This window comes from Rhinopithecus bieti, unplaced genomic scaffold, assembly GCF_001698545.2.
Source record: "Rhinopithecus bieti isolate Rb0 unplaced genomic scaffold, ASM169854v2 scaffold_6380, whole genome shotgun sequence".
Taxonomy (NCBI): Eukaryota; Metazoa; Chordata; class Mammalia; order Primates; family Cercopithecidae; genus Rhinopithecus; species Rhinopithecus bieti.
The window spans coordinates 3,193,218-3,219,125 of NW_016806642.1; the positions used below are offsets into that span (position 1 = coordinate 3,193,218).

Sequence of the window (25,908 nt, forward strand, 5' to 3'; positions counted from 1 at the left end):
GGAGCTCTTTTTCCAAAAAAAAAAAAAAAAAAAAAAAAAAAAAAGAAAGAAAAGAAAAGAAAAAAGAAATATTTACTGGTTTTTGGAAATGTTTACACATCTATAATTTTGCTTCTAATATAATTGCCTTGGTAGGTGATATGGTTTGGCTCTGTGCCCCCACACAAATCTCATCTAGAATTGTAATCCAAATTGTAATTCTTATGTGTTGAGGGAGAGTCCTGGTGGGAGGTGATTGGATTATAGGGGCAGGTTTCCCCATGCTGTTCTGGTGATAGTGAGTGAGAGCTCATGAGATTTGATGGTTTAAGTATGACACCTCCTCCCTCTTTCTCTCTCTCCTTCCACCATGTAAGGCGTGCCTTGCTTCTTCTTCATCTTCTGCCATAATTGTAAGTTTCCTGAGGCCTCCTAGCCTTGCTTCCTGTTTAGCCTGTGGAACTGTGAGTAAATCAAACCTCTTTTCTTTATAAATCACCCAGTCTCAGGTAGTTCTTTGTTGTTATTGTTGTTTTTGAGACAGAGTCTGGCTCTGTCACACAGGCTGGAGTGCAGGGGTGCGATCTCAGCTCACTGCAACCTCCACCTCCCAGGTTCAAGTGATTCTCCTGCCTCAGCCTCCCAAGTAGCTGGGATTACAGGCATGAGACACCATGCCTGGCTAATTTTTGTATTTCTAGTAGAGACGGGGTTTCACCATGTTGGTTAGGCTGGTCTCGAACTCCCGACCTCATGATCTGCCCACCTTGGCCTCCCAAAGTGCTGGGATTACAAGCATGAGCTACTGTGCTCAGCCAAGGCAGTTCTTTATAGCGGTGTGAGAATGGATGAATACAGTAGGCAACACTGTTTTAGGTTAAGTCCATACATAATTCCACCTACTAAATTTACAAAATGTAAGTGTGCCTTGCTTTAGAGAATCATGTAGTACAAAATTAATACTTATAAAACAAATAAATCAGAAAATAATTTTACCATAAACATAATTCTTCTCTTTGCTCAAGGATTTCCCCTAGAGTTCATAAAATTTAACTCCCCTAGTGCATTTAAGTGATTTTTAACCTTTAATTAATTGATTTAGGTGTAATTGAAAATGTAGAGTTCCATTTTATTTTCTCACCTGAATTCATCATTAGCTGTAGTTCAGTAGAAAAAAAAACTTGTAGGTAAAGTAACTTAAAAAAATAAAGTTGGATGCAGTGGCTGACACCTGTAATCTCAGCACTTTGGGGGGCCAAGGCAGGCAGATTGCTTGAGCCCAGGAGTTTGAGACCAGCCTGGGCAACATAGCAAAAATCCCTCTCTACTAAAAATATGAAAATTAGCCAGGTATGCTGACACAAGCCTGTGCCCTGTTACTCAGGAGGCTGAGGTGGGAGGAATGCTTTGAGCCCAAGAGGTGGAGGTTGCAGTGAGCAGTGATCATATCACTGTAGTCCAGCCTGGGTGACAGAGCAAGACTCTGCATCAAAAAACAAACAAAAAAACTAAGTAAGTCAAATGAGCTCAACTGGAGAAAATAAAGTTATTCTTAACTCTAAATGACTTACATAAAAACAGATAACTCTTTATCAGGTAGAGGGCTTACAAGGATACTCTAGGCAGGCTTCTAAGCCTTTAGCTGTTGAATCTTTAAAACATTTTACCACTTAACGATTCAACAGCTTAATTGTGATGTTCCATTTTGATCACTGCAAATTGCCATATAAGAGTAGTCCAAGCCATTGGGCCACCTCAAAGATTATAGGTAAATTCAAAAAGACTCTTGCCGGTTTAGCAGCACTTGCTTGAGTTTTTTCCTCTTAAAATAGAATACAGTTCTATTACAATGGAAGTGCCCTTAGCTTTCATGGAAAACACCCTGACCAGTTTCTGACTCCAGGCTAGCCCCATATTTTGGCTTATGGCCTTCTCTGCTTTCATACTTTACGATCCCTCACAGCTTTCAGTAGAAAGCTGAAGTTCTCATGAGGGCTTATCCAGCCCTGTTGCCTACTCAGTGTTGTCACAAGAAATCATTTTCCTTCTCGTGACTTAGAACATCAATAGTTATTCTCCAGGATGCATCATGCTATGCTATATTACGCCTAGAAGGTCTTCCTTCTGATTTTTGTTTACTTGTGGCCTACTTATCCATGAAAATTCTGATTATGGGTCACCTCCTGTACCCCCAATCTGATACAGGTGTATCCATGTGCCCAAAGCAGACTGTATACACATCAATTATTGTTTTAACAAGCTGATTTATAATCATTCATTTATTTGGGGGCTCACTCCATCTGATAATTATACAACTTTAGATTCCAGAAGCCAGCACAGTACCTGGTACATAGAAAGTACTAAGTATATACCAAAAAGATGAATGAATCAACTATTTCAATAGATAAGTGTAATTTTTAAAAGTTGCTTTAAACATCACATTATAACTGAAAGGATCTGGATTTCCAAAACAGAGCCTGCTAACTTATACATAATGTGAAGGTGAGGAGATGAAAAAAGGAAAGAAGCTGTTATTTACTAAATTAATTCTCTTAAACATTTCTCAGCATCACTAATCATCAGAAAAATGCAAACAAAAACTATGATGAGCTACCATCTCACAATAGTCAGAATGGCTATAATCAACAAGTCAAAAAACAATACTTATGATGAGGCTGCAGAGAAAAGGGAACACTTATACATTGTTGGTAGGAATGTAAATTAGGTCAGCCACTGTGGAAAGCAGTTTGGAAATTTCTCAAAGATCTTAAAACAAAACCATCATTCAATCCAGCAATCCCATTACTGGGCATATACCCAAAGGAAAATAAATTGTTCTACCAAAAACACACATCCATTCATATGTTCATCACGGCACTATTCATAATAGCAAAGACATGGAATCACTGTAGGTGCCCATTCACGGTGAATTGGATAAAGAAAATGTGGTACATATACACCACGGAATACTATGCAGCCATAAGAAAAAATGAAATCATGTACTTTGCAGCAATATGGATACAGCTGGAGGCCATTATCCTAAGTGAATTAATGCAGGAACACAAAAGCAAATACCTCATGTTCTCACTTATAAGAGGGAGCTAAACATTGCATACACATGGACACAAAGATGGCAATAATAAACACTGTGGACTCCAAAAGCAGGAGATAAGGGTAGAGTTGGAAAACTACCCATTGGGTACTATGCTTATTATCTGCATGCTGGGATCAATCATACTCCAAACCTCAGCATCACACAATATACCAGTGTAACAAACCTGCACATATACCCCCTAAATCTAAAATAGAAGTTGAAATTTTTTAAAAAGAAAGCTAGAATTTGCTGAGTTAATTCTTTGGACAAGGCCCTGTGCTAAGTACTTTTACACCTCATTGAAACACCACAATGAGTCACATATCAATATTATTTTGTATATTTCATTCTTAATATAAGTTTAGTTTTTATTGAGTGCTTCAGATGTGCCAGTAACTATGCTGGGTGCTTCATATTACATCGCAATCTTCACAATATTTCAAGGGAAGCATTATAAACTCATTTACACACAAGAAAATCAGAGCTCAGGCCTGCTTGAGGTAAACAAGCTGTCATTTTCAACAGTATTGATCTGGTTCTGCAGGCAGTGTTTGTTTCACTGAAGCAACATCACATCACCCAGGCTGTTCCAGAAGGTCACTGAGCTATTCATAGGCACTTCACCTCCAAAAAGAGTTTTGTGATCAGATAAGCTCAAATTATTTATCCCTTTTTAATATATTCTTTTTAAAGAAAATTATGATGACATTAGTTATATATCATATGCCTGAAAACCAACAAGAACCTTCTTAACTGTCTAACCACATGTTCTCTAGTTTCAAGAAACTGCCTCCTTTCCTATTTTGTTGCAGAAGACTAATGTTCCATCCCATAAAGTACATGACTGCTTTCAACTTAAGTTATTAAAATGGGAAGAAAAGATTTCACTTTTGACCCAATTACTCAGAATTCTCTTTTGAATTCCACTTTTATGGGAATAGTAAAATTCTAAATTCCTTTTCCTTGAATGTCTCTGATATTTTCTATCAATCCCAGAAAAAAATGTGAGTGAGCAAAATTGTGGACTCATTTATGAGAATTAATTATGTTCAAAATTAAGAGTACGTAACTCTTACTCTTAATTAAGAGTGCTTTGCTTTTCTGATTTACTCATCAACACCACCCAAAGTCTCATGCCAGGTAGGCACTGCACACAGAAATTATGCCAGTCACAATTTCTGCCCTCCAAAAAGCCCTGGCATTCAGAGCAGCTCAAAGTTTAATCTTCAACCAAGCAATGCTCCTATTTAAAATGTATGGTCACACGCCTCTGTTTTGTTGTACATGTAAACCTGGTACTATGATATTACAAAAGGGTAAATCAGTTTTAAAATTACACAAATTACTGATTGGTTCTAGTTTGTGATACCCTTTGCATTCCACCACCCACAATTCCATGTTTTTGCTGTGTTAACCGTCAAAATGGAGACACAGTTCATGGACACCAGAAATATTTTAAGCAATGTGAAGTATTTTAAACCTCTCTGATAGCTCTAAAAGAGATTAAAAAAAAAAAAACAACTCATCAATTATTCATTAGTCACATAAAATATATATCTAGGAGTAGTAGAAAATCTTTACAATTTGTCATAACTGTTCATTACCTTCTATTTCTTTTAGTAAAAGTCTAATAGGGAAAAGCTTTCTAAAAGTGTCATATTTAAATTTCAAAGAGAAAAATAAATATCATTCACAGATGGTAGCCTGACCTGAGGAAACAGATAATTTATTCTTACAGAAAAGCTCCACACTCAATTCACAAGCTACACCTATAATTTTTTTAAAAGGTAAGTAAGGAAATTTTAATATAAATAATGTACTCAATGCATTTTTCCTAAAAATCATACAATTTTGCAAAGCATAATATTTTCCCTAAACATTTTACTTAACATTTCTCATTATTCAGTGTTTTTAAATATAACAGCATCTCCCAGCTTGATTCCCGAACTGTCAGATAAAGTTTGATGTTCACAGCATCACCAGCACCTACCATATCTACGAATGTTGTTGAGGAACTAACGTGCAACATCCTGAAAAGCTGGTACACTTTCCGTATCTCACTCTCAGGGACTTAGTTCATTTTCATTATCTTCCCTGTGTTCTTGCTGCTACATAATTATTACTTAACTCTTTGTCCTTTTATTTTTCTTTCTGATGGCATCCCACTTACCATTGCAGAGTAAATATAATTTTCAATATGAATACAACTGACTTAGCAATCAACATGTAAGCATTCAACAGGAACATCATCAGTAGTTTGCTTAAGAAATCAAATGAGAAAACCAATCTGTAGCCAAATCTGAATGATAGCTTCCCATGATGCGTGTAGGATTTTTTCCAATTTACCTCAGAAAAAGAAATAATTTGAGTTTCCCAAATTGCAGAAATATCTCCCTTTAAACAGTATCCTCTGTTTTCATTCTCATTTTGCATTTTCTCCTCTATGCCTGGTGATATGTCAGCATGTTCAGGGGTTTCTTTTAGCAGAAGTTCACAGTGATCTGATTAATCAAATACAATTCTCTCTCCTTCTCTGGTTTGCATTGCATTTGGAGCTATCCAGCCTCCTGTCTGACTCGGTCTGCGTTGTTTAGCTCATTCAGTGCACCATGAGAGAACACCTACCACATGGGGTCAGATTTCCTGAATGACACATATGAGACCACAACAAAGGCGAAAACCCTGGAGAGATTATAGGTCCTTTTCATCACAGAAGATTAGAGAGCAAAGAAAATATCTATGTTACACAAAGAAATAACAGTGCGACTGGAATAATGAATTCAACTTCCAGATTTAGGACCAACTCTCCTGACTGCTCTAAGCATGCTAATGTATATTTAAACTTTCACCGCTGGCGCAGGAAGACTGGCCTCTAAGCAGATACAATGCCACTTGAAGGCCATTGAAATCACAATTAACCCGGCACAACAGTATTAGGTTCAAAGATCTCTGATCTCTGAAAAACTGATGGCATTTCCCAGAGTGACAAATTATACCCCAAAGGCATTCAACAGAGAGAACAAGGGTCCTGGCATTCTGGATTTCTGAGTAAAATCTCACACTGAAAAACCCTGATTTGCAATCAAATGAGAAGACATTTTTGAATGGTCTCCCCTTTGTCTGTTTTTCAGGGCATAGTATCATTTATCTTCCTTCAGGATCCTGATAATCCTGTATTTTAGTTGGATCCGTGTTCCTAGAAGGGATGCCTTATTTCTTTATTTCAGATTTGCCTCACAGCTCATCTCCCCGACCCTCACAATGTCTCAGAGAAGCTTACCTTAGGACAAGACTCATTTTGTGCAATGGCAGCAACAGGTGTAAAAAATAATACAGGCACATAGAAGGTCAAAACTTAATTGCAAAAACCAGTTTCTAATTGGACTTCCTCTTGTGCCCTTGTCTTTCCTTCAGTTTATTTTCAAAATAGCATCCAAGATAATCTTTTAGAAACATAACTCAGGTCACACATCATTCGCCAGCTGAACATCTTCCAGCTGGCCTCCCTTCTATTCACAATGACAGCCAGAGTTCTTACAATGGTCTCCAAGACGGTAGATATGGTCCTCATTCCCCATTTTCCCCATTCCCCACACTGCTGAAACCACAGTGACCCTTTGCGGTTTCTACACCATGTCAGGCATGCTCCTGCCTCTGGAATTTTTCGATGGCTATTTTCTCTGCCTAATGTGCTCTTCCCCAGTTTGCTCCATAGCTCACTCCCACACTTACTCAGACCTTGTTCAAATGTCACCTCGTTTTCAAGGCCTTGTCTGACCACCCTACCACCACAGCACTGTCTTTATTCTGCTTTTTTTTTCTCATAACATCACTGTCTAATATACCATGTATTTATTATATGTGTCATCTGTACCCTTGCACTAGAATGTGACTGCAGGAGAAAGAAGATTTCTGTATTTTTTCACTGCTTTGTTGTCAGTGCCCACTCTAGTGCCTAACACAAAGTAGGAATTCAATAAATAGTTGTTGAAAATAAATTAATTTATAAATGAATAAAACAAATGCCAGTCTGGAGGTTTTCAGCTAATGAGAAAGAAGATAGCTGGTCTAGTTCATAATAAATAGAAGTGATTTTCATGAAAATAATATTTTGGGTCAGAGTGAATGTTCAAGGTAACTCTCTTACAGGAAAAGGCTTTATTTTCTCAGGTCATTTGGAGATTAATTTAATTTTTGAGAAGGACTGAATAGAAAAGAGAGAGGCATTGGTGCATGTGTACATTTAATCTAATCTGGCAACACAATGACTTTTGAGAATGCTTCTAAATTATTGCTTTTAGATTATGAAGAAAATATAAAATTAGCAAAGATGATCTAGGAATATTGGATAAGGGGAATTTTAAAGATGACATGTCGCTAATTCACCACATGATTCACACTAATTTACCACTATAACCACAGGGAGACACTTTGCTTATACTCTTGAAAATGGAAAGGAAGTAAACTATTTTCTTTTTCACTTCCATAGAAATATCAAAGTGCTTAAGTTCCTTTTAAACAACTGCTTTATTAAGATACAATTCATATGCTGTAAAATTTACATTTATAAAATGTCCAATTCAATGGTTTTTAATATATTAACATTTTACAGCCATCTCCAATATCAAATTTTATAAAATGTTGATCAACCCTAAAGGAAACTCCATTTCCATTTACTCCTAACAGGGCGTTGCCCATTCTGAATATTTCATGTTAATTGAATCAAACATTGTGTGGGTTCTCTCACTTAAAGTTTTAAAAATTCATTCATTTTGTAGTGTATATCAGTACTTTATTCCTTTTTACTACCAAAATAAATTATATTGTACTCATATATCACATTTTGTTTATGTTGATTGTCACTGAGTTGTTTCTACTTTTTAGCTATTATGTATGAATAATACTTTTATGAATACTCATGTACAAGTTTTTGCATGAATTTATGTGATCATTTTTCCTGTACAGAAATGTAGGTGTAAACTTGCTGTAACTTTATGTTTAACATTTTGAGAAACTGCCAAACTGTTTTCCAATGTGGTCACACCATTTTACAATCCCACCAGAAATGTATGAGAGTTCCAATTTCCCTAACATTCTCTCCAGCATTTGTTATCGGCTGTCTTATTGACCATAGCCATCCTAGTGGGTGTGGAGCAATATCTCATTGTGGTTTTGATTTACATTTTCCTAATGACTAATGGTGTGAAAGTCTATTTTCATATGATCATTGTCCATTTGTATTTCTTCTTTGGAGAAATGCCTATTCAAATCCTTTGCCCATTTGTTAGTTACGGTCTGTGGCTTTTTGTTGTTGAATTGTAAGTATTCTTTGTTTATTCCAGAAACATGTCCCCTTGTCAGATACATGATTAACAAATGTTTTCTCCCATTCTGTGGATTGTCCTTTCACCTTATTTTATTTATTTATTTATTTTTTGAGACAGAGTCTCGCTCTTTTCCCAGACTGGAGTGCAGTGGCAACATCTCGGCTCACTGCAACCTCCACCTCATGGGTTCAAGTGATTCTCCTGCCTCAGCCTCCTGAGTAGCTGAGATCACAGGTCCGTGTCACCATGCCTGGCTAACTTTTGTAGTTTTAGTAGAGATGGGGTTTCATCATGTTGGTCTGGCTGGCCTCAAACTCCTGACCTCGTGATCTGCCCACCTTTGCCTCCCAAAATGCTGGAATTTCAAGTATGAACCATCCCGTCCAGCCCCCTTTCACTGTTTTAATAGTGTCCTTGGAAGAACAAACAGTTTTTCACTTTAATGAAGTCTATTTCATCCATTTTTTCTTTGACATTTGTGTAACTGGTGTCATAGCTAAGAAACTATTGACCAACCCTAGGTCGTGAATATTTACTCCTCTTTTTTCTGATAAAATTGTTATGGTTTTAGCTCTTAGTTTTAGATCTATGATTCACTTTAGTTAATTTTTGTACATGGAGTAAATTAGGAGTCCAACTCCATTCTTTTGCATGTGGATATCCAGCTGTCTCTGTATTATTCGTTGAAAAGGCTATTCTCCCTTCCCCACCCCTCCATTGAATTATCTTGGCACCTTGGTCAAAAATAGATTGATTATACAGGCATAGATTTCCTTCTAGCCTCTCAATTCTATTCTATTAATCTATATATTTATCTATCTTATGTCAGTCCTATATTGTCATTTTAGTAAATTTTTAAGCTGGAAAATGTGAATCCTCCAACTTCGTGTTTTTTTCCCCTCAGGTTTGATTTGGTTTTTAAAGGTCCCTTGCATTTCCATATAAATCCTAGGATCAGTTTGTCAATTTCTCAAAAGGAAAAACAAAAAAACAGTTGGAATATTGATAAGGATTGTATTGAATCTGTAAACCAATCTGGTGAGTAATACCATCTTAAAATTTGAGTCTTCCAATCTACTAACATAGGATGTTCTTCTATTTATTTAGGTCTTCCTTAATTTTCTTCACAATGTTTTATAGTTTTCAGCATAAAATCTTGTATTGCCTTGGCAAATGTTTTAAATATTTTATTCTTTTGATGCTATTATAAAGGGAATTGTTTCCTTAAATTTCAAATTATTCATTGCTATTATATAGAATTACAATTGATTTGTATGTATTGATCTTATATCCTGCCTCCTTGCTGAATCTCATTTATTAGTTTTTTTAGTTTGTGTATATATGTACTTCTTAGAATTGTCTCTATAAAAATTATATTATCTGCAAGATTAAGTTCTTTTACAATGAATTTTATTTAGCTCACTAGAATTAAAGGAGGAAAAATGCATTTCTTTGAGTTTCCTGAGAGAAATCCATTGCCCCTCAGATAATAGTCTTAGAAAAAAATGAACTGTGACTTGCGTCTCTTATTAAATACTACAATGTTAATATTAAAATAATCATAGTAATAATAACTATAGCTATTATATATACCAGAAACCATACTTTTCAAACTTTATTTTACTTAATCTTCCCAACAATTCTCTGAAGAAAATTTTTATTCTTATAACAGAAAGTGAGCCTGAGAAGGATTACGTGACTTGTCCAAGGACATGGTTAATTAGATATAGTAGCAGTGCAGGAATTCAAATATAAGTTAAAGAAATTAAGTCTGAGAGACACAGCTTGCTCAAAGTAACTCATCCAGAAGATCCAGAGTCAGGGCTCAAACTTAAGTTCTCAGACTCTATATTTCATATGCATTATGCCCTACTGCCTATAACAAAGATTGCTGGTCTTTTCTTTCTTTCTTTTTTTTTTTTTTTTTTGAGACAGAGTCTCCCTCTGTTGCCCAGGCTGGAGTGCAGTGGCATGATCTCGGCTCACTGCAACCTCTGCCTCCCAGGTTGAAGCAATTGTCAATTCTCCTGACTCAGCCTCCTGAGTAGCTGGGATTACAGGTGCCTGCCACCATGCCTGGCTATTTTTTTTTTTTTTTTGTATTTTTAGTAGAGATGGGGTTTCACCATGTTGGCCAGGCTGGTCTTGAATTCCTGACCTCGTGATCCACCTGCCTTGGCCTCCTAAAGCGCTGGGATTACAGACGTGAGCCACCGTGCCTGGCCTCATTGCTGGTCTTTTCATAAGAGATGAACCACCAGTAGTAGTAATTTCTTGGGTTGGGGAAAAAAGACCACACATACGAAATACATTACTCTAGGATTATGTCTGCAAATGGTTCTCTTTTTGCTGTCTACTAAAGCATGTCTTGTTGATGGAGTAAATTTTGGTTTCTAGCTGAGAGGGCTGGGTAACATCAGGAAATAATGGAAAAAATCTATGGCAGGGACTTGCATACTTATAGACAAACGCACTTCAAGACTTGTTTTAAAAGCTTACTAGAGGAAAAACAACAAGGAATGTTATCTGAGAGTGCAAATACACATAGGCTGTCCATCAACAGCTAACAGGATAAAAGACACCGAAACAACCTCACCTAAGCTGGCAGCTTCACTTAGCAGTAAGTCACACACCAGTACCAGGTGAAGATCTTCTATAGGGTGGTGCTGAAAATCTGAAGTGTGATGTGAAGGTGGGCAGCTGTTAAATACTTAAACAGGCAGCACTTATTTTATTTCACTAATTTTTAACCTCACTAGCTTTAAGTGACATTTTAAAAATTATTTCTCTCAACAATTTTACATGCTGAAACATGACAGTTTTGTTAAAGCATATTATAATAAATGGGTCTCTAGACAATATCTTACGGACTAAAACATTTGAAAATTTATTTCTAAGCAATCTATTTATATAAGTAATTCTTTAATATGAAAAATCAGAATCTATACTATTGACTTAGACATCATAAGAGCCACAAAAATGATTAATATAATGGTTATATAATATTATAATACAAATAATTATGAGATTAATAGTACTAATACCTTATTACCTTTATACATTATTATGGAGTTCCTAAAGTGTTTTCACATATATCATTGCATTTAATCCCCATCACAATCTTCTGAGAAAAGTACCCTTATCTTCATTTTATAAATAAGAAACTAAACATCCAGATGTCAGTTTTAATTTCAACAAACATTAGTGTATTGGATGCTATGCAAGGTATTGCCACCTGTGCAATCCTACCTACCAATAACTCTTATTGGTCACTCACAACATCTTTTGAGGAAGGTATTGTTAATTTCATGCTGCAGGTGAGTCTTGGGAAGAATTAGATTAGATTACGGTAGCCAGTAGGAGGCAGGGAAAGGAGTTGAGCAAACTTCTTTGCAGTCTAAGGCTAATCTCTTACAGTAAGAAACCTTATGACAAACCTAGAAGGATGGTAGCATTATTACCCTGATTTAGGATATTGGAAAACTAAACTAAAAGAAGCTCAGTAGCCTTTCCATGATCACAGTAGAACTATTTGCCTTCAAGTAATAAAAGTTGACTTGGGTCTTCTGTTTCTTACAGACAAAAACACAATTGATAATTAATCGATCCATTATTGTAACAACTGATAGTACTTAACCCATTCCTCAGTTTATCAAGTCTCCAGCACCACCTCATTCACACACTATGACCAGAAGCAAGTACAGATGAAGCATCTCAAATCCAAAAATCGCAAATCTGAAACGCTCCAAAATCTGAAACATTTTGAGTGCCAACATGACACACAAAAGAAAGGCTCATTGGAGCATTTTGAGCTTCAGATTTTTAGATTTGGCATGCTCAATGAGTAAGTATATGCAAATATTCCAATACCTGAAAAATAATCCAAAATCTGAAGCATTTCTTGTCCCAAGAATTTCAGATAAGGGATACTCAACCTGTATAGGCTGGGCATCAAGCTGAGACCTGTAGTCATGGAAGAGAGAGAAGCTGGCTGACTTACCCAAGATTTGATGCACTCTCTGACAGTTTACCTGCTCTAATAGACACTACTCCCAAATGAGAGCATCACAGGAGTATGGAATTGACTCTTTCCCTTCCCTGGAAGCCACAGACTATTAGATGCTATATGTGTATGGGTCACCAGAATAGAAAAAAAAAAAAAAAAGACAAGTCCACGAACCTTACCACCAAAGGACCTGTGAAATCGCAAGTCTTGTCCCGTCCCTGTACATTAGTTTTCAATTAGGGACAAAGCGAGTAGGGAGAACGTCCCTAGAGCCTCAGGGCACCTTTACACTGACCACGTTATGCTCTAAAAGTTTCACTGAATTTTTGGAGCTTCCATAGACCCTCAGAGAATCAACACCAAATAGGTCACTTTTTTTTTCCAGCAATCAAGAGCACTTGGATTAAAACTAGCACCATTTAGTGAGCACCTACTCTGCACTGATGAGTGCTAAGAGCTTCATATAGTTTCTTATTTAATACTCACTAAAAGCTTATAACTTGGTTATTACTGCATTCATTTTAAAGATATAAGAACAAAGGATCCAAGAGATTAAGTCACCTGCTTAAAGTCACAAAGCTGGTAGGTTAATTTGGGATTTCAACCCAGACATGTTTGGTTGTAAATCCCTTGCTCTTTGCATTATCTGAAGCCAGAGTAGAGTATCAGTGAGATAAGTGACTTATTCTGGGACATACTTATTAGTTGCGACTTATCCTGGGACACACAGCTAGTAAGTGTGTGCCAGGATGTCATTTGTTCCGTCGACCCTCAGTGTCTTCATCTTTAAATGCAAATAATAATAGAGCTTCTGTGATAATGAAAGACAAGTAGGTAAAATATAAATAATAATAATAATAGCCTTATATGTTTGGTACATAATTTAAACACTTTACATAGGCAATTTGCATGAAAACATCTGGTAAGCAATAAAATATCATATCAATATGAGCTTAAAAATAATTAGAGCACCTGTGAAAAAAGATGTTCTAAAAGGTGAACTGATTTTCTTTCACAAAGAATTGAGTATTAAACCAGAAATGCATTTAGGGTAAGATTATTCTGATACTTCAGACTGAGTGAGTATCAAAAGCTGACAAAGGGGACAATTTCTAGGCACCCTTTCTGAGAACACATTAAAAAGAAAACAAAAAGACCATTGTGTGTGACTGTGTGTGTGTGTGTGTGTGTTCAGGTTTGACTCCTGTACCTGTTTGTGCATATCGGTGCTGAAACGGGCTTCACTGTACTGATTTTACCTCCAACGTAATCATCTATATCGCAGCTGATGTTCTGTAGGAGTTGTTAGATGCCCAATTTGAATGCCAAAGGAAGGTGCTTATAACAACCATTCTAAAATAATGTGTTTTCAAGATTTAGGGGTGTATGCTATAATTTTCAAGGAAAAAAAAAATGCCTTTCATCTTCCAGAAGATTGGTTGTTTCTGGGTATTTTTAAATTTCTTCCTGACAACGCACACATGTCTTGTAGGATAGGACTCTGATCTGGCAATAATAAGATATTGATGTTCTGGCAGTGCCACTCTAGACTTATTGCTGGAGGACTGGAAGCCAATTTGGCTCATGATTATGAGGTCTGATAGAGGCATTTCCTTTTGTTTTTGTATTTAAATAAATCCTAGAGGCACAGTCAGTATAATTAGATCTTCAGAGGCACTAAGAATTTGTTTGATTTTAGACAACTTTCCACGAGAAACAAAATTCAGAGGTCCTAGATTTCAACTTGGTCATTTTACAAATAAAGAAACAAGCAAGGACATGTGCGAGGACACTTAGATAGCTTTTTATTCTTGTAACTACATTAGATGCTCGTCTCCATTAATAAAAAAACAAATACATTGTGTCACATATTTAACTATCTGCTGAGTGCTGCCTTTCAAAGGTATAAAAAGAATGGCAATGTAATGCATTGGACAGAGCAGAAGGCTATTAGAACCCACAGACCTGAATTTAATATCATTTAGCCACGTAACAAGGACTATTCCAGACTGACAAAACTATAAATGTCTACTACAAATACCTAACTCAGGAACTTAAAGATCAAATAAGACAACAGACTTAAAATGCTGAGCACACAGTAGGTATACAATAAACGGCAGCTGCTCTATTCTACTATAAATTTTGAAGTAATTTCAAATGCTTCCCAGGAAAGTGTGGGGAGCACTTAATTCCTGGCCTATAAAGACTAAGAGCTTTTATATGATTTCCACAAGGACAAAAGAGGACACTACCCCAGTGTGCTAGGATTTGAGGCACCAGGCAAAACCCTCAAAATTATTCAACCCATGTCCAAGATCCTATTGTCTACAGCACTTTACAAACAGATTGTCTGAAGTGGCTTTTTAATACTTGCATTTTCTCTTCCTTTTTAAAAAGTTTTATTTTGACCGGGTATGGTGGCTCATGCCTGTAATCCCAACACTTTGGGAGGCCGAGGCAGGTGGATCATCTGAGGTCAGGAGTTTGAGACTAGCCTGGCTGACATGGTGAAACTCCTTCTCTACTAAAAATACACACACACACACACACACACAAAATAGCTGGGTGTGGTGACACACACCCATAGTCCCTGCTACCTGGGAGGCTGAGACATGAGAATTGCTTGAACCTGGGAAGCAAAGGTTGCAGTGAGCCAAGATTGCACCACTATACTCCAGCCTGTGCAACAGAGTGAGGCTCTTTCTCAAAAAAAAAAAAAAAAAAAAGTTTTATTTTATTTATAAATGACCTCTAATAACTGTGCATATTTATGGGGTACAGTGTGATGTTCCAGTACATGTATACATTATATAATGATCAAATCAGGGTAATTAGCACATCCACCACTTAAAACATTTATCGTTCTTTGTGGTGATAACTTTCAAAATCCTCTCTCGTAGCTATCTTAAAATATACAATACGTTTTTATTATGTATCACCTTATTGTGTAACAGAACACCAAAACTTGTTCTTCCTAACTGTAAGTTTGTACCCTTTTGCTAATTTCTCTCCATCCTCCTTTACCCACGACCCTTCTCAGCATCTGGTAACCACTATTCTAATCTCTACTTTTATGAGATCATCTTTTTTAGATTCCACTTATTTGTGAGATCACACAGTATTTGTCTTTCTGTGCCTAGCTGATTTCACTTAACATAATGTCCTCCAAGTTCAACCACGTTGCCACAAATGACAGGATATCATTTTGTGTTATGACTGGATAGTATTCCATTGTGTATATATGTCATGTTTGCTGTATCCATTCAGCCACTGATAGGCACATAGTTTGATTCCATATTTTGGCTATTGTGAATAATGCGGCAATAAACATAGGAGTGACAATATCTCTTTGACGTACTGATTTTCTTTGGGTACATCACTAGTAGTGGGATTGTTGGATAATATGGTACTTCTAGTTTTAGTTTTTTGAGGAAACGCTTCACTATTTTCCAGAATGGCTGTACTAATTTACATTCTTACCAACAGTATATGAGTTCCCCTTTCTCTACTGGAGTGTGGTTTTGATTTGCATTTCCCTGACAATTAGTGATGTTGAGTATTTTTTTCACATACCTGTCACCCATCTGTATGTCTATTCAGGTCTTTTGCCCATTTTGAAATAGCATTACTTGTTCTTTTGCTGGATATTAACCCCTTGTGAGGTGCACAGTTTGCAAGTTACCTTCTCTCATCCTGTATGTTATCTCCTCACTCTTGATTGTTTCTGTTGCTGTACGGTAGCTTTTAAGTTTGATGTAATACCATTGTGTTTTCTCTGCAGCCCTTTTAAGTTTCACTGGATCAAAAGTTTAAAATTTGCGAATTCCTATGTTTTTAGGGCAATTCTCCTGCCACTGTTGGAATTATGCCTAAATCTATGCAGTAGAACATTAGTGTGAAATGCTTCCATACCAATGGAGATTATACTGATGCCTCTGTCATAAACCCATACCTCATCAACACAAACTGCAATTACACAAGTGCTCTAATATCATGTATCTCCATTTATCCAAAAGAATCTGAGATCATGTTCTCAAAATACTTCCTCAGAATATGCTAGAGATATCAAAAAATATGGAAAGATGATCACTTTTTTACACGGGCTTTGGTCATGAAAAGAACACTTGACTTCTAGTTGAAAGGTTTATATTTAAATCTCATTCTTTCATTCAGTATCTATTTATTTGACACCTACAATAATATAGCACTGTTCTAGATGTTGGGACTATAGGAGAAAACAAAACTCTTGGACTTATATTCTACTGATAGAAAGAGAGATCATAAATAATTAAGCAAATATATATTATATTGACCAGTAAGGGAATAAGAAAAATAAAGATAGTTAAGGGACAAAAAGCTATAGGATGGGGAAGAGACATTACATTTGGGTAGAATCAGAAGGAATTGAGGGAATGAATTATGCGAAGGTCTGGTAGAGGAAAATTCTAGACAGAGCCAGTAACCGCAAATACCTTAAGGTAGAACTAAGTTTGAACAGAAAGGCAGGACCCAGGTCATGAAGGTCTATAGGTTCCAGAAAAGACTGGGTTTTATCAGAATGTGAAGGGAATACCACTAGATCATTTGAAAGTATCACTTTGACTGCACTCAAAAGGAGCTAGAAAGGAAGTGAAGAACCAAGTTAAAAAGCTGTTCTAGAAGTCTAAGTGATGATAATGGTGGCTTTCTCTAGGTTGGCAGAGGTGTAGGTAGTAATAACTAGTCAGATTCTAAGGACATGTGGATAGACGAAATGCTGAGAATGAGAAAAGAGAGGCCTTAGGGATGACATCTACATTTCCAGCTAGGGCATCTGTGCATGCATGTAGTACCACTTCCTGAGAAGGGGAGCACTTGCATTAGAGCAGGGTCCTCCAGGGTTCAGTTTTAGGATTGTAAGTTTGAGATGCCTGTCTAAAGAGAGTTAAGAAGGCTGTTGGCTACACAAATTCAGAGCTTAAGGGAGAGAACTGGGTTGAAGATAGAAACTGGGAGTCATCAGCTTTCAAATCATGTTGAAAACCAGGGTCTGGTTGAGATCACCTTGGGAGTGAGTGTATTGAGAGACAATACTGAGCAGTGGGACCATTAAAAGTGCAGAAGAGGATAAACCAGTGAAATAGGTGGGAAACCCGTGAAATATACTATGTCTGAAGCCAAGTGAAGAAGAGTGTTTCCAGGAAGAGAGACTGAACAGACACGATGAGCATTTCTAATGACCTTGATAAAAGCAATTGCAGTGAAGTTGTGGGAAAAATAACCAGATCTGTCTTGACTGACGAAAGAATGTCAGGTGAGAAAGTCAAGATAACGAACATAGACAACTCTTGGGCTTTGCTGTAAAAGGAAGAAGATATAAAGGTTTTGTTTTGTTTTGTTTTCTCCTGGTGGGGAATGTGGAGTCTAAGGATGGAGATATTAGAGAATGCTTGCCCAATGCAGATAATGGTCCAATGTAGATTGAAAAAATGAGTTTAAATAGGATAATAAATGTGAGTATGCTTTGTAAATTACAAAATGCTCAACAAGTGTCAGGTGTTTGATTTTGATCTAAATGAACATTCACTGTCTAACCTTTCTCAACAATGTCTCCCAAAACATTGTATCACGTCCTTATTATAAATATTTATGATGACATCATAAACACTCTCCTGACTACTTCTTGTTTGCGTGCAACTTGTAAGAGTTGCTTTGTTGGCCACAACAATAGCTATTGAGACTGAAAAAGGATTAAATTGTTCATGTACCAGTGAACTCACCCTTTTAGTTTCCTTTCACTCACTCATTCCTAATGAATCTGAAGCCAGATAAAACCACAAATGCCACTTTTTAATCCACTCTAACAAAAATATATCAAATGGTTTACTATGTGAAGGCAATATTAGGTTTTGTGATATTTACACATTAGTTAGGATAATAACATTTAGACACTGAATCAACCTGTCTCTCAAGTTTATCTTTACTTCATCCCATACTTTCTACTTCTCCTGATTCTGTCATGTGCCAAGGCAAGGGCATGGATTAACATTGGTTTTGTAGAAGCATAAAGTACAATAAATCGGGCAGGGGTCAGAAATAAAAACAGAGAAACAGGCGGTAAAACATCCTTATGTGAATTTGGATGATAAATGTCATTAATGATTTTAAGCAGGGAATATCATGGTTTGACTCATGTGTTAGAAGGATTACTCATTTGAAGTTAGATTAGATGAGGACAAGTAAGAAGGAAAGTAATCAGTTAGAAATTAGTACCACTAGGGCAGATTTATGTTTTCTCATGATGGTATTGCCAGTACCTAGCACAAATCTTGGCATTCTGTAGGTACTATATATAGTATATATGTGTATATATAAATATATATATACACATGTGTATATAAATATGTATATATAAAAAATAAATAATCTAGTAGCTACAAATGATAGGTAACAATATAAAATCAGCTCTAGATTATGTTAGGGCAAATGAACCAATTTATTGATTGACCCTGCTAAAAATTAATTTTAAGAACATATTTCTGGGGAGATAAAAGTATGAACCATGGGGTATCTACGTGGAGGCATATATCTTTAAATCTGAAATCATGAGGCAGTGAGTGTCTGGGGTAGCCACACTAGGTCCTGTGAAGTTGTGAGGGGGCAGAAATTGTAGGTAAGCAGAAGACACGAGGAAAGAGAAGAGACATATAGGGAAACAGGAGCAAGAGAAAAATGGAGTGACTCTGTGGAGGGAAGGAGAGCAGAAGAAAGAGCTCATCCAGCTAATGAGAAACAGAAAATAGCTGACTCCAAAGTCACCTCGGCTTGCATCTTGGTTTCAGCTCCAATCTATATGTAACTTTCTTTTTTTCCAGAGAGAGGGTTTCACTCCTGTTGCCCAGGCAAGAGTGCCGTGGCACAATCACAGCCCATCGCAGCCTCAACCACCCGGGCTCAAGAGATCCTCCTGCCTTATTTTCTTATTTTTTGTAGAGATGAGGTCTCGCTATGTTGCTCAGGCTGGTCTCAAATTCCTGGGTTCAAGCATTCTTCCCGCCTCAGCCTCCAAAGTGCTGAGATTACACACTGTGCCCAGCCTAGGTGCAATTTTATAGTTCCCATCCTATTACTTCAGGAAATTTTTGCAGGTCTGCATTCTGCAACCACAAGGGGCTTGGAAAAAGCACTTTTTGGATGTCTTTACAAGCATATTCCTTGAGCAAAGGAGAAAGGGTGATGAATGGAAGAGACAGACATGAGAAGAGGTTTGCGTTCTCAATCCATGTGGAAGGAAAAGATATTTGAAAGCATTTTTGCTTTTGTAAATGCAGCATGTGTAGCCACCTTTCCACTTGACAAAATGCTTCTGGAAAATCTCCTGCCAGCTGATGGTACTTCAGATCATGTATCGCAAAACAAAAGAAAACAGCATGTTTAATTCACAAGGTACTTTATCCATGAATGAAACCAAAAAGTGGACAACAGCCAACAACAGGATCAAGGATGGGCCTAGGCACTGAAGTGCTTTCCCGAAAGTCCCTTTTTTCTTATCTCTGTTCTCTTCTCTTTGCCCTTCAATTCTCTTTTATCAAGTCTGTCCCCTACATATGCTCATGAGTCATTCTATCAAAGAAGAAAGGCAAACAGGTATATCACCATGGAGAGCCACCTGGTCATTCCAGGAATCTTACAGAGCATTCCACTGTGTGTTTGGCACTGTGCTCCACGTTGAGATTACAGAGATGAAAAACACAGTTTTTTCCTTTACGAGCTCAGTCTGGTGGAGGAGCTCAGGTAAGCAATAAACACATAAGAACTAGAGGATAAAACATTTCTGCTGTAACAGGCATGGGGTGCTACTGGGACTCAGGAGAGGAGCTCTTAACTCCTTTGTGTGGTAGGAGTCTTTCAGGGAGAGCGATTTAGCTGCCTTAAAGGAGAAAGGGAAGATAAAAAGGTAAAAAAAAAAAAAGACGGGAAAAGAATTTTGAAAAGTTAATATAGGCATTTAGTAATTCCTCCCAGGTGCATTTAGAGATAGGATAATTCTGAACTCAGATGAATGAATGATGGTATATCAGTCATCTTAGCAACAGAGATATTTTTGGATCAGTAAGCCTCCTTGATGCCCCTCAGATCACACCATACACACTACTCCTCTGTAAGTCTTATGAGGACAGAGCTTTCCAGCCCACTACAAGCCGGCTGTCTGCTCTGGCTAATGTCTGTATGTAGGAGTATTAAGGTAAGGAGATATTAAAAGCAAAGTGACTGCACTTCTACAGCCAGAATTAATTCAGTTCAATGAGTTCTTGTGGACACCTATGGTTGACTTATTTGCCTTCCCCACTGGGCTATAAAGACTCAGAGTGCTGGAAACTAGTCTAATTAATCTTTATATTCCTGGGAAGCTAGCAAAGAACAGGGAACAGAAAAAGAATAAAGATTGCCATATGAATGGAAGCTCTATACCCTGTCGGGAACAAAGACATTAAAACAAAACAAGACAAGACAAAACAAAAAAAAATCCACGAGGTTCTTGACCCCCCTCAGGTTATAAGGGAGAGGGAATGGTTGCCATGAATACATTTACAAATCATGCAAAGCAGAGCAAGGAGGCTTTACTTCAAGGACGTCTGTTGGGGGTTCAAGAGAGGAAGAGACAATATTTAAACCGGAAAGCAGCCAAGGTTTGGGAAGGAAAATGACATTTGCACAGGATCCAAGAGATAAGGGTAGGAATTTGACAACTGGGTTGGACAACTGGGAGGAAAGAGAATCTTGAGTAGGGATGGAGAAAAAGCAAAGGCACCACAAGGCAGAGAAATGCAGGGCTTCTTCAGAGCAAGCTTTGCAATCTGGTGTGGGGCATGAGAAGTCATGGAAGATACAAGGTGGGAGAGGGAAGCATGTCCCATGTGTCACAGGGCCTTGTGATGATTAGTTCTATGTATCAACTTGGCTAGGCTATAGTACTCACTTATTTAATCGAACAATAATCTGCATGTTGCTGCAAAGATGTTTTGTAGATGTGGTTAACATCCACAATCAGTTGACTTTACGTTAAGGAGATTACTCTCAATACTGTGTGTGGGGTCTCCTACTATCAGTTGAAGACTGTAAGAGCAAAAACATATTTCTCAGAGAAGAGGAAATTCTGCCTCAAGACTCCAGCACTGACACCTGCTTAAATTTCCAGTCTGCTAGTCTAACCTATTAATTTCAGACTCAAGACTGCAACACTGACTCCAGACTGAGTTTCTAGCCTGCTGGCTTGCCCTACAAATTTTGGACTTGTCAGACCCCACAACTATGTGAGTCGGATCCTTACAATGAATTTCTTAGTGTGTGTGTGTGTGTGTAGTATGCATATGTGTGTGTGTGTATATATATGCACACTTATACACACACACTTAACCATATATTATATATATACACCCTATATTATATATATACCATATATGTATATACCTGTGACACAATCTCAATCAACCATTATATTCAAATTCCCAGAAATAAGGCTGCTGTTATTTCATGACTTCGTTCATGAAGCTCTTACTCCCCAGAATGAACTGTGTCTTTATTCATTTCTTCTCCCTCTCTGCCTCTGTCTTGTGAGGCTGAAAAATTCCTATACCCTAAATTATATATATACCATATATATATATACATGCACCATATATTATATATATACACACACCACATATATACATATATCAGTTCTGTTTATCACACACCTTATCAGTTCTATTTCTCTGGAGAACCATGACTGATACTGGCTTCCAATGCTATGTTAAAAAGTACAGAGCTTGCATAGGTGGTGGTTTGCTGCTGCTGCTACAGACAATGCTGCCACCCTGCCTGCTCATCTTCATCTTGTGACAGAGGGAGAATTTAAGAAACATTAAATCTTCTCCTGTCTTTGGGGATCCTACAATGCTCCTGAGTTTTCCACATTATAAAGCATGTAAGTAAACAACACTGGGAATTGCTTCCAGATACAGAGAACAAAAGTTGTCATTGAAAGCTTCTAAAATAGATTTCCCCTCCCCTAGCATCAAGCAGTGCTGTTATTATGATCACTAGAATCCCCAAACACAGCTCTGTTACACCAAAAATCTTCAAGTGTAATTATGTATCAAAACACAACAGAATTGTTTTGTATTTTCTAAAAGATGTCATCCAAACAGATTTTATCATTTCTATTTTTTACAGCTACTTTGAGGTTTTCATGGTGTCTTTTTACTGAAGAGTTCAAAATGTGCTACTGACATTATAATATTAATTTATCATTCAGTCGAGTTAACTTCAATGAGCGTTTCTCAGTGTTGCACTAGGTGCTATAAGAAGCATGGAGAAATACAATAACATCCCAGCTATCCAAAATGCTGGGGAGAACTTCATTCTAGATAGCCAGGTTTATTCATTAGCTCCACAATTATTTATTGAGTGTCTACTGTGTGACAGGCACCCTGGGAGATTGGAAATAAAGAGATGAATCAAATATGGTGCCTGCCATCAAAAGACTTACAATAGGCGAGAAACAGACATATTAACAAAAAGTACCCAGACTGTTAGACATTCTTCACTGGTGTTTTATGTAGGTGACACTCCAGGTGAGTTTTAAACCATAGATAGGAATTTTTCAGCCTCACAAGACAGAGGCAAAGAGGGAGAAGAAATGAATAAAGGCATAGTTCATTCTGGGGAGTAAGAGCTTCTTGAACAAAGCATGAAATAACAGCAGCCTTATTTCTGAGAATTTGAATATAATGGTTGATTGAGATTGTGTCACAGACTTAATACAATGCCTGGAAGAGAGTAACTATTATTATGAGATCAGCATGGAAGTGCTTAAAGTGTGAAAGAAGTAGTGACAAGAGATGAATGAAGCTGGAGGGATTGAGCAAGTTCCACACTAGGAAGAGCCATGAATCAGACTAATGAGATTAAATTTTAACATGTAGGCAATGGGGAGTCACTTCAGCTACAGCTGCTTTTGCTTTCTAACTGCTCCTTAAAAAGGTTCTATTACATTTTACTGTTCTCTTTGCCTATAAGTCCTTTTTTCCAAAAAACACCCAACAATGAAAAGTTCAAACCCACATGGCTTTACTGGTGAATTATAACCAACATTTAAAGAAGTAACACAAATCCTTATAAAATTTTTTTTTCAACAAATAAAAGAAGAGGAAACACTTTCCAACTCATTATCTGAGGTCAGTACTATTTTGATTCTAAAATCAGATGAAGACATCACAAGGAAAGAAAAGTACAGGCTAACATCCCGTATGAATATTGATATAAAAAATTCCTCAGCATAAAAATTGAATAAAAAATTCAATTCTAGGGAATTGAATCCAGCAGCATATAAAAGCATTAGACACCATGGTCAAGTGGGATTTAACCCAGGAATCCAAGGTTGGTTTAACATACAAAAGTTAATTAATGTAATAGACCATATTTACAAATTAAAGAATAAAAACCACATGATTATTTCAATAGACAGAGTAAAAGCATATAACAAATTCCACATCCTTTCATGAAAAAATACCCAACAAAGTAGGGGTATAATGGAATTTCCGCAATGCGATGAAAGACATCTATGAAAAACCCATAGCCACTGTCATAGTTAACAGGGAAAGACTGGGTGCTTTCCCCTATGTTGAGGGACAAAACAAGGCTGCCTGCTCTTGCCACATCTTTTCAACATTGTACTGAACATTCTAGTCAGTATGATTAGGCAATAAAAAGAAATAAAAGGCATCACTGTTGGAAAGGAAGAGGTAAAACAATTTATATTTGGAGATGTCATGATCTTGTAAATAGAAAATCTTAAGGAATCTGATAGAAAAATATTAGTGCTAATAAATGACTTCAAGAAAGGTTGCAGGATACAAGATCAACATATGAAAATCAATTGTATTTCCATATGTTAACAATGAATAATGTGAAAATGATCTTCAGAACCAGTGCAATCCCTGCCACAATTCCATTGGCCCTTTTTTTTTTTTTTCCAGAAATTGAAAAGCTGATTCCAAAATTCTTATGGGGTTACAAAGGCCCCTAAATAGCCAACACCATCTTGAAAAAGAACAAAGTTGAAGGATTTACAATTCCTGATTTCAAAATCTAAGTTATAAGACAGTGTGACACTAGCTTAAGGATACACATAGAGATCAATGGAATGGAATTGAGAGTCCAGATATAAACTCACACATGTATGGTCAATTAATTTTCTACAAGGGTTCCATAACAATTTAAAGGGGAAAGAACAGTCTTTTCAACAAATGGTGAGGAGATAACTGGCTACCCACATAACAAAGAATGCAGTTGGACTCCTACCTTACAACATATTTAAAAATTATCTCAAAGTTTATCAGAGTCCAAACTTTATTTCTCATTTTATTTCATTTTATTTTATATATTTTTTGAGGTGGGGTATTTCTGTGTCACCCAGACTGGAGTGCAGTGGCACAATCATAGCTTACTGCATCCTCAAACTCCTGAGATCAAGGGATGCTCCTGCCTCCGCCTACTGAGTAGCTGAGACTACAGGCATGTGCCACCACACCTGGATAATTTTTTACTTTTTTGGAGAGATGGGTCTCACTATGTTGCCCAGGCTAATCTCAAATTCCTGGCCTCAAGCTATCCCCCCATCTTGACTTCCCAAAGTTCTGAGATTACTGAGCACCCCAGCACCCCCAAAACCTTAAGTTTGTAGAATAAAGCACGGGAGTAAATTCTCATAACCTTCTGTTAGGTAATGCTTTCTTAGAGGGGACACCAACAGCACAAGTGACAAAAGAAAAAAATGCAAATTTGACCACATCAAAATTAATGTGCTACAAATGATAACATCAAGGAAGTAAAAAGACAATCCATAGAATAGGAGAAAACATTTGCAAATTATATAACCAATAATCAGATATATTTGTGTCCAGAATATATAAATAACTCAATAGTTTAAAAATATAAATTTAAATGGGGATTTAGACAGATGTTTGTCAAAAAAATATAAACAAATGGCCATCAGCACGTGAAAAGATACTCACCATCATCATTCAAGAGCAATGCATATTAAAACCACAATTGTATGCCACTAACACTCACTAGGGTAGCTAAAATAACAAAGACAAACAGTAAAAAGCATTGGCAAGGATGTGGAGGTATCAGAATGCTCATTCATTGCTGATGGGATTGAAAAATGGTACACCTGCTTCGGGAAAATTTGGCAGTTCTTCAAAAGGTTAAACATAGTTACCATATGACCTAGCGATTTCCCTCCTAGTTATACAAAAACTTGTGTGTGGATCTTATAACAGCATTGCTCATGATAGTTAAAAACTAGAAAGAACCCAAATGTTCATCAACTGATGAGCGGATAAACAAAATGTGGTATAGCCATACAATGGAATATTATCCAATGATAAAAAGGAATAAAGTACAGCTACATGCTGCATGAATAAACCCTGAAAACATTATGCTAAATGAAAGAAGTCAGTCACAAAAGTCTACAT

At 36.9% G+C, this 25,908-nt stretch overlaps 1 protein-coding gene across 1 annotated transcript in view; it reads right to left on the bottom strand.

The window, feature by feature from the left end:
• PDE4B (phosphodiesterase 4B) overlaps positions 1-25,908 on the bottom strand; it is a 592,970-nt gene that overhangs the window by 191,321 nt on the left and 375,741 nt on the right. The gene's annotated exons all lie outside the window — the stretch shown is intronic.